General features: G+C 32.1%; 2 non-coding genes across 2 annotated transcripts; one reads left to right on the forward strand and one right to left on the reverse strand.

Annotated features, from left to right (window-relative positions):
• Positions 1-7684: 7684 nt before the first annotated feature.
• Positions 7685-7759, reverse strand: Trnas-uga. The gene has a single exon. It is a non-coding gene; the product is annotated as a tRNA-Ser (tRNA).
• Positions 7760-7828: 69 nt separating this feature from the next.
• Positions 7829-7903, forward strand: Trnas-uga. Its single transcript has one exon. It is a non-coding gene; the product is annotated as a tRNA-Ser (tRNA).
• Positions 7904-10730: the final 2827 nt, after the last annotated feature.

Here is a 10730-nt window from a genome sequence, read left to right on the forward strand (position 1 = left end):
AGTGGTATTGGTATGTGGATGATACCTTTGTAATATGGAATCATGAGGAGGGGAACTTGAATGATTTCCTGAAGCACTTAAATAGCATCAACCCAAAGATCAAATTTACCATGGAAAAAGCAAATAATGGACAACTTAACTTTTTGGATGTATCAGTTATCAAACGGGCCATAAGGTCTACAGGAAAGGTACACATACTGATCACTACCTTGATAAGAACTCAAACTACCACCCTAGGCAAAAGAGGGGGGTCATAACAACACTAGAACACTAGGGGATAGGGCCAATAATATTTGTGAACCAGGCTACTTACAAGAAGAACTAAATCATTTATGAATGGCTTTTGCGAAAAATGGTTATACGAAAAACGAGGTTAAGCGAGCACTTCACCCATGTAGAAAAATGCCTAAAAATAGGAGACAGCAACAACCATCAGCTGGAAAAGTATTTCTTCCGTTCATCCATAACATCATGGATCGCATTGGGAAAGTACTAGTAAAATTTCAGGTGGAGACTATTTTCAGACCTACTAAGAAAATTAGTGAATGCCTAAGATCAACAAAAGATGCTCGTCACCCTCTAGCCACCTCAGGGGTATATAAAATTCCGTGTAGTTGTGGCAGGGGAACTACAAAAAGAAGCATCAATACACGTTTGACGGAGCACAAAAGAAACTGTCGCTTGGGACATATCGACAAATCGGCAGTAGCGGAACATGTTTTTAAGGATGGAGATCATGAAATAAAATTTGGTGAGACAAGTGTGCTAGCGAGGACGTCGCATTATTATACACGTATGTATAGAGAGGCAATTGAAATCCACAAAAATCAATACAATTTTAATCGTAAAGAACAAGGATTAAAATTGGACAAAATATGGTGGTCGACATTGCATCAATCACATGACAATCGATTGCCTGCAATGGAGAGAACAGACGATAGCCAGAGATAGCTACACATCGACGCCATGTGATGTGCGGTGGCGCCCTCTACGATCTCCATATAAGCGACAGCCCCAGCTCCTAGCAGCCAGTCGTCGAATCACCTCGGAAGATGTTCTCCGTAGTTGAGAACGAAACGTCAGGGAGAAGAAGTTCTACAGATGGACCACGGCAATTTAGCCCGGAAGTGTTTACTGATGAATATGAGTTATTAACTATTTATATCTCCATGTAAAATTTCTAAAGCTCTATTAAATTTTTCATCTGATTTTTTTGTAAATTTATTCTTAATTTCCTTTAGCTCTTTTATTAGACAATCATAGATTTGGTTTACATCCTCCTTTATTTTGTATTCACCATATTTCTGAATAGATTTTGAGAAATTAGCGAACTCATAATTAAGCAATATAATCACTGTTCATTAATAAATTTTGTATCTGGATGAATATTTTTAGATAGGCATATTTCAGGACTGTAGAAATTTTGAAACTTTTTCAATAATTTATTTTGTTGACTATGGGATAAAGTATTTATTCTATCTAGAAATACGATCCATTTATCATCATCAGAACTTAAAACAATTTTATTGCATTCAATGCTAAATAATCCACATTTAACAGCTCTAATGAGATTCGTTTGTCTATATTGTTTTATTTTGTAATTTAAACAGCTTTTATAGTCGTTAGATGTAATTTCACTTTGTACTACAGATTTTTAAAGTCCTTTTTATTTTTTATAATCTTTATCTTTGCTCTATAAACATGCATTTTAGATCTTGAACTAGTGCAATCTAACATAATTTTTCCACAATTTGCATCTTTCATTGTTTCCTAAAACTGTCTTTGTTACTCGTGGAAATTCGTAAATACTCTGATTATAATAATCATTTGCATCAAAACTGTTCATCATCGATTTCGTGTCTATATAAAAATTTTAGTTCTTATATCGGAAATAAAGGAATGTGTATTCATAAAACTCCTTATTTCCATTTCACTACATTATAATCAAAAACGCACCTTTTATTTTGGAAATATTTATAATACTTATTCAAATGTAAATGAGTCTATCGAATTTTAGTATCGTTTTTTTCGTATGAACTGCTACTAGATTTTCTGAAAGTACAGCAGTATGCTCATAATTTGGTGTTGAATTATAACAATTGTATTTTTTGATCAGTTATTATTTTAATATTATTTCTGTTCGTAATATTTTCCATCGTATTACCGAAAACGGTATTCTTCATTAGTTTATGAAAGTCCTTTTCAGTTTCATTAGCACAATTTTTCTCATTTATGTTTTAAAATAAATGTTTTTTTAATCTATATGAATATTCAAGTGACAAGATCCTATGGACTTCTTTAATTTGAATCCAATATTTGGACACAGTTCAAGATTTCTGTAATTTAAAACATATATGTCTTTATTACTTAAAGTGTAAGTAATTTTCCTTTTCCCTTGGGTGCTAGATGGAAATGTTCATGTAAATTGTGTGATTCAAGTAGATATTCTAAACAAACTTCTAAAATATAATCATATTAACCATCATCTGGTGTTTCAAGAATTTTTCAGTTTTACAATTTTCTGGAGCTAACCACAAGAAATTATTAAATGGTAAAAATTAAGACATAGCCAAGCTGTATAAATTATTTGCGTTCAAATATATAATGTAAAGTGACTCTTTACCTAATTCAAAATTTTTGATGTATTTGATAATACATTTGGTGTATTTTTAATAATTTGTTAAATTCATCCTTGAAATCATTTTTCAATAAATGAAAACATGTCATAAACGCTAAATAAACCTAATTAAAACATGGCATTGCAAGATAAACCTAGAACAATGAAATACCAAGCTGGATCGAATTAATAAGGCTTAATTCAAGTATCTCCAAAATTTTCAAACATCAACTAATATAAAAACATCTGCTTTGTTGTAAAATCTGTATATTCATCTACAATTTTAATATTAAACTTCTTTGAACCTAATTTTGTGCAGTTTTTATCTTCATCAGAAATATTAAATTTATTAAGACTCAAATAAAAGCAGTCTTCTTTAGGTATTTTTTTTCTTTCAATTTCATATGTTTGCATGGATAAACACCTTTTTAACTACTAAATCTAATTGATTATCTATGTGATATTTTGACATTTCCTTAAACTGATATTTTTCAAGATTTGAAGACAATTTGCTCAGTACTTGTGGCCATGAAGATAAAAAGTATCTAAGAATCTTAATGTACATCCATGTTCAACCATTTTGCTAAAGGAAATATATTTTTAATCATTATTTGGAATATCATTAATATTATGATTATCTACTGATACTTCTTTAATAAATAAATGAGTGACATAATTGTTAAAATGATGAATATAAATTGAAATAGAAGCATTTTTATATTTAAGATGACAATATTCATTTGCAATTCCTCAGTTATTTCCTGTTAAATAGCAATGAACTCTTACTTTTTCTCCTTCAATAAATTTTTCTTCACAAACTAAACAGGTTTTCGAATTTTTAATACTTATTTTATCTGCTTTAGTCAAAAGGGTTGGCACATTTTATTTATATAAATTTTTAATTCTTCTACATTGTTGTTTTAACATTTCAACGAATTTTTCCACTGAATGTTTACCAGTATACATTACAAGTTATTTATAATGGCCTTTAGAATAATTGGTATAGAAATTAAATGAAAATGGTACATGTGTTTGATGATTGTTAATATAAGATTTTTCAGGACTTTTTTGACATTCGTTAAACTCCTAAAAGACTTTCGATATCAGCATAAATTACATAAGGTACCCTTAAGGAATTACGATAATTTTTAAATTTAATTTTTTCACTTTTTATGGGCATATTTCTGAACCTATTTATACTAATTACAAACGTTTCGATGATTTTCAAATTTTTCTTGTGAATTAAACCATCGCAAACATCTATCACAAGGATAAATTTTTTCTTTACGTTTAGCTGTTTGTGGCTTAACAATTCTAGAAACATCTTTCATCCTACTGCATTATTTTCATCTCGAATTAAAAGAAGATAAACATGTTTTTTTTGTTAATTTTTTATGGTAAATTAGATATACAAGAAAATTTTCCTGATTTTTTTCGAATTTTGGAATATCTGTTAACTGATCAGGAAAATTAATTTTTTGTTTTTCAAAAATTTCATCTATTTCAGACCAAATATACACACTAACTCTTTCGCCACCGCAATATGCTTTATATAAAACTGATGTTATTGAATAAATAAAATATTTTTGATTGCTTTTTGCAATGTTAATTATGTTTGTTCATTAACTGTGGCTTTTTTCCCTTTAATTTCTTTTGATAATTCGATAAATGAAGAAATAGAATTTCATTAATTAATTCTAAGTTATTTATAAAAAATAGAGACCAAGAAGGTTTTTTCCTTTCCATTTCATCCAATTCAGTTAATAGTTTATTTGCTGAACTTTGGAAATAATCTTACAAATCAGTTAATCTTAAAAAGCTATGTTACTTGTTTTAAAATTCAATTCTTGAATTTTTCTTTTGAAACCTGAATAAATTGTCATGTCAACTATAATCGATCGTCTTTGTATTAAAATATTCTTAAATTTAGTGATTACTACTTCTTTACTCTGCTTAACAAATTCTTGTGGTTAAATAATATTACTGTCATCATTAATTTCGTAAATTATTGTTGTTGATTGGAAAGTAGAAGCTTTTTTATTCATTCTTTTATTTGTTAAAGAAAATCATCATCTAGAAAGCTGTAACCTGAAAAACTTTTTTGATAGGTTTTTGTTTCATTTCTTGATTTTATCAACTGGAAGCTTTTGAATAAGTTGTCTTTATCAATTTTATTAATATTACACTCAGATTATTTGATAAAACCGATTAATTAATGTTTATTAAGGTTAGAATAATTTTCTTAAATTTTTGTGTTACAAATTGTTGAAAGTTGTTTTCTAGTTTTAAGTGTTAATTCATTTTTCTTCATTTCATTCTTATGAATATTTCCAATAAATTCTATAAGACCTTTACTTTTACAATAATTCTATAAATCAGAATAGTTCGTGAAGTGTTTTTCTTTACAATACCTTTGTAAGTCTTTTAGCAAATCTGGTTTGGAATTCAATTTTATCCATGTATTTATTTATAAAAGAATGCGATTTCTTAAAATTAAATAGTGCATCATAGAAATGTATGTGTGAGTTTTTCTTATTATTTATAAAGAAAAATTATTTGAATTTTAATTTTTTTAATGAAATGAAAAGTTCTTTCATAGGTATAAACAAGTTTTTTAAAATGGGGATACAGTAAAATTGAAATATGGTTTATTATCAATAAATTTTAATAATGTGCACTGTAACTAGAACCCCACATTTATACTACTGCCAGTATCAGTTTCAGCTGTACTTTAAGTTACACAATCATGTAAAATCTATTTTATTTCATGGTGTTCAAAATGGACTTATTTATCAGCACCCCATGTGACATAAAGCTGGAAAGTGAGAATTTTTACTACATCAAAAGAAAATCAAAGAGTACATCGTGAGCCATTACTTCCAAATGCTATAAAATTTCAAGGAATTAGTATGTCTGTTAGTCACTTGGCAGGTAGTAGTGACTGTATAAGATTTAGAATTGTATTGTGAACAGGTGTTTGTTTTTATAGATACGATACTTTCTTTGAATGTTTCCAAACTAATCACACAAATCTAAAGCATCTAAAAGAAAATAAACAGCCGATATTTTAAAACAGGAGAAGAAGCAGCATTTGTCTGAATATTATTAGTAGTGGCTGGCCTTCTAATTCAGTAAGTTACATGTACATTATGTAAGCATGAATAATGTCAAGCTGTAGGCGCCTATACTGATTCGTAATTGTTAGTGCAATGTACAGATTAAGCTTCTATGGTTTGAGTGTCTTTCGTCAATTGATTTCTTGGAACATCCACGTTCCTAAATTTCTTTTTATTGATGTGATGCACATAACAGATGATTAATAAAATAAGTAACTCAAACTGTCATAAATACACTTCTACATTTACTCAGTCTCTGACTCATAGACTGGTCTCCTGTATTCTTCATTTAATGCCTTTTTGTGCATTTTGTACTTATAATGTTATTCCTTCATACATCATTTAAATGTTGGAACTCTTGATGTTTCTCCATATAGAAACACATTTTTCCCATTCACTTTAAATTATACTGCTGAGTTGTAAAATGGTATGTGGTTCTTGCTCAGATATCTAAGCATTTATAAACTGTTAGGTTTCAGTGTGAAAACTAAATTTAATTTATTTTGCAGTGTATATTGAATATCAGTTGTAATTTCGACTGCATGACATGTTTTTTAATTCCACCCATATTCATATTTTCGTATAATGTCAGATACTAGTTATTTAAAGAGAAACATCAGAATACAATTAAACATACCTGATGGCAGATTTTCCAGATGAGTTAGTGATGTAACACCAACTAAAGCTGGGTAGCTACATGCATAAAAATGAAGTGTCACTGATATAAACATGGTTATGTATCCCAATTTCATAAGAAAGACGTTTATATTTAGTTTATCGTTCCAGATATGGAAATACTCCATCATGAATAACTGAAATAAAAGGACAATGAAAAACATAAACAATATGGAATGAAAAGTCTGTAAGTGTGAGATTTTGAGCAGGACAGATTCAGATTAGATACAAAAAAGTATATATAGGCAAGTTGTATGACACAGCTAATACAAGATTGTAAGTAGCCTTATTTGTCCCAGTTTCAATAGCACAAGTGGTTCCATGCAACGGAAAGAATCGATGATGTCACTGAATAAAGTTATCTCTTAAACAAAAAATTGTATCCAGTTATTGGGAGACCGCTCAGGTCACAATATTCACTAGATGAGTAGAAGAAGTCACTAACAAAACCAGCATACTATGACATTGACATGTTTCTGACTTACTGTTAGATCTTATAGATAATCAGTAATGGATGACATCATACGTAACTTGCAGGAATTGCGATTTTTGTAATTACTGGTATTTCTTGTCATTACTGGTAATTTTTTTCATTCATGATTTTGATGGTTCACTAGGTTACAAATGTTATTGTACTATACTTAAAAAGTATAGACACAGTTGCCATTTATTACGATTTTACATAAAGCTACAGTTTTGAATGTCTGAGAACACGAAAAATTTTAAACAACTTAGAAATTATATATGAGCTAATCACAAAATATTTATCTGAAATAACATGTAAGCTTGTGCCCACAATTGGGTGAAATTGTATCAGAATAACTCTTGTAATTAAAAAGTAAATTAATATCTTTTCAGAAGGAAGGCAATGAAGATTTGGAAACACTTCCCAAGAGACTAGTAGCTGAGAGGAGCCATTGCACTTCCCAACTTCTCTGGGACAATGATTTCAGAGGACATACTCTACTTATCTACGCATATTTAATTATAGGATTCCAGTATGTAGGAGCATGGTACAAAACTTTTGTTTCATCAAACAATAATTTGTGTTTATTTGTGAGGCTGTGCTCAGCAACTGCGGATTTCTCCAGGTCTCGATTTTTAATATGTACTTTATGTGCTCCACAAACGTCAGAAACGATATAGATTGAATGACCAATGAAATTGCTTCTGCACCCACAAGTGATAGTATAAATCACAAGGAATCAGAGACCAAGACTGTCATTAACAGTGTGTAGAATCTCCTATACGAAACTTCCTGGCAGATTAAAACTGTGTGCCCGACCGAGACTCGAACTCGGGACCTTTGCCTTTCACGGGCAAGTGCTCTACCAACTGAGCTACCGAAGCATGACTCACGCCCGGTACTCACAGCTTTACTTCTGCCAGTATCTCTGCTGTGAGTACCGGGCGTGAGTCGTGCTTCGGTAGCTCAGTTGGTAGAGCACTTGCCCGTGAAAGGCAAAGGTCCCGAGTTCGAGTCTCGGTCGGGCACACAGTTTTAATCTGCCAGGAAGTTTCATATCAGCGCACACTCCGCTGCAGAGTGAAAATCTCATTCTGGAATCTCCTATATGTTCTCAGGAACGTCTTACACCTTTTCTTCCCACGACTCGGCCTACATTGCTGGATGTAACATCGCTAAAAGGAAGGAATACAATCGGTTACTAATCAAGTGTAAGTTCAACATTCTCACGTTCTTTTTCTTCGAAAACGCTGACTTCACATGAACCACTGCCTTTCTTTCAGAACACTTACTTCAGATGATTTATTTAGGAATACAAGTGGTCTCCATCAGAAACAGTATTTGCTCTGTGTACCTATGTACTTACGACTCCTCTCTTCTGGATTGGGCACTAAGATACATATCAATGTGAGGCAGCTTGCAGTACCCTGAGTGGTGGAGACGTCCACTCCACGTTCGTTGTACCAAAGCAACCAAAAGTGGCAGAGTTCCTTCTTTCTCTGTCTTAAAGTCAACTAGACGTTTGCTGTTGATATGTTCCAGGAAGTGCTCAAAAGTTTCTAGACTGAGTGAACAGATCATAATATGTCGTCAATATAGTGATATAATGAAGGTGGGTGAAGGGGGGTGAAATTAAATATATAGTCCTCAAAAACTTCCATAAAAATGTTGGCGACTGCTGGAGACAACAGAGAACACATGGCCATTCTCTTCATCATGTAATAAAATGCACTGCTATACAAGAAGTAGGTGGTCATTATAGCACATTGGAACAATTTTGTCCTTTCAAAAGAAAAATTCTCTGCCCACAGTTTCAATGTATCTGCCTCAAGAACTTTTGTAAATAATGAGACCACCTCCAGTCTGACTAACATATCATTTGGATCAACTATGATGTGTTTAATTTTCTCAATGAACATCTGACATTGTTTAACGTGATGTTTGCAGTGGCCAACTATCGAAGTCATTAAATTAGTTAAGTATTTTACTTCCTGTAGATATGAGATCCAACAGCACAAACAAGTGGTCCAAATGGAGTACCTTCCTTTCAGAATTTAGGTAATCCATAAAGATTGGGGGGGACTAGGAGCTCAGGTTACTGAAATGTTAATGACTGATAGTTGGATGTTGTGAAAATCACATCAAACACTCTCAGAAAATTTAACAGATTAATCCCACCTGTTTTGTTTCTTCTTCTTATCTGGATATATGAGAGTCATTCAATAAGTAATGTCCAACATTTTTGCTCAGAACATATTTTTATTGTTAAGAGTCAGAATTTGGTGACAATATATATCAGCATGTTTTATCCATGTCCTATCTTTCTACATAGTCTTAATCACATTCTATGACCATATGCCAATGTTGTGGAAGAGCTGGCAAAAGCTCTTGTCCTGTAGGCATAACCATATTTCCACTGCTTGACTGACTCTCTCGTCACCTTCAAAGTCTGTTCCCCACAGAGAATCTTTAAGCAGCTGAAAGAGATGGTGTCCGAGGGTGCCAGGTCTGGACTGTAGTGTGGATGAGGCAGTGATGTCCAACCCAAATTGGTGATGTGTTTCTGGGTTCTTAGACATGTGTGTAAGCTGTAAATTTCTATATCAATCCCCCAAATCTACTCCTATCAACTGCAACATCGCCATACACTGCACACAAACATTTATGGATGTTCACCACAGTTTCTGTTTCTGCACACAAGAATTCAACAACAGCACACTGCTTGTAACATGAGTTCTATGTAGACCCCATTTTGACACTGTACTATGGCTCTGAGATCTGCCAGAACGGTTCGAAGCTTCACTGGCGCACAGAACAAACCTAAAATGTGAACGACAAAAAGGACATTTCTCAGTGTATATTAATGGGTTTAAAAAAATGAGGGGCATTAATTATTTAGCGACCCTCATATATTCCTTCTTTTTTAATTGACATCATCATTTTTTTGCAATTTTTTCTCTAGAGAGCGACATTTTGCCTCTTCTCTTTCTTCCACTTCTGATCCTTATTCATCTGATGGGCTATTATGTCGTATTTCTTCAGGAGGTTCTTCTAGACCATTTACATTTTCGTGGATGAGTTCTTCATCAGTAACAAATATTTTTTTCACCTAGTATGTCCACAGCACATGAATAAATTTCCTCACCTATCAACATCACTTCACGAGAAATCGAAATTGAAGATTCTGGTGCAATTAAATTATTATCAGTCAGCATGCCTCTGTAATGAACAACCGCATCTCTCAGCAGTAATTTTGACTATATAGTGAGTCTTGAGTTATTTTATCTCCAACTTCTGACACTCTTATGCCTTCGTTATTAACAGACGTATGCACATGAACAGTCTGGAACAATATAAACACTCCAGCTGTGGCAATATTCCAGAAAGCACTGGGAAGTGTATTCATGTTTATTCAGTATAACCAGTTAATATGTAGAATGTGACGACACACTGTAGCTGCTAAGTACTATTATTTGAATTGCCTCTGTAGTGACTCAGACATTCTGAAATATCTGCCTATCAATAACAGATCAACAATTAAGATCTTCCATGGAACAAACATGTTAAAAAAAGGTGTGGACGAATAAGGTGCACCTGTTCGCATATACCAACAGTTCAACAAAATAATCCTCTAAAATACTAAATTTACTGTTATTTAACTATTTTAAAAATCAACATTACTTTCAACTCCTTTCATTAGGTCTAGCAAACAGTTGCATTATGTATAAAATAATATCATTAATGATACCATTTATGATAGTTTTGGTTATTCATATTATTTAAAAATCCTTCTAATTATTACTAAAGAAAAAATTGGCATAAGGTGGGACTGAACGCAGATCAGTGGATTAAAAAT

This window comes from Schistocerca piceifrons, chromosome 4 (assembly GCF_021461385.2).
Source record: "Schistocerca piceifrons isolate TAMUIC-IGC-003096 chromosome 4, iqSchPice1.1, whole genome shotgun sequence".
NCBI lineage: Eukaryota > Metazoa > Arthropoda > Insecta > Orthoptera > Acrididae > Schistocerca > Schistocerca piceifrons.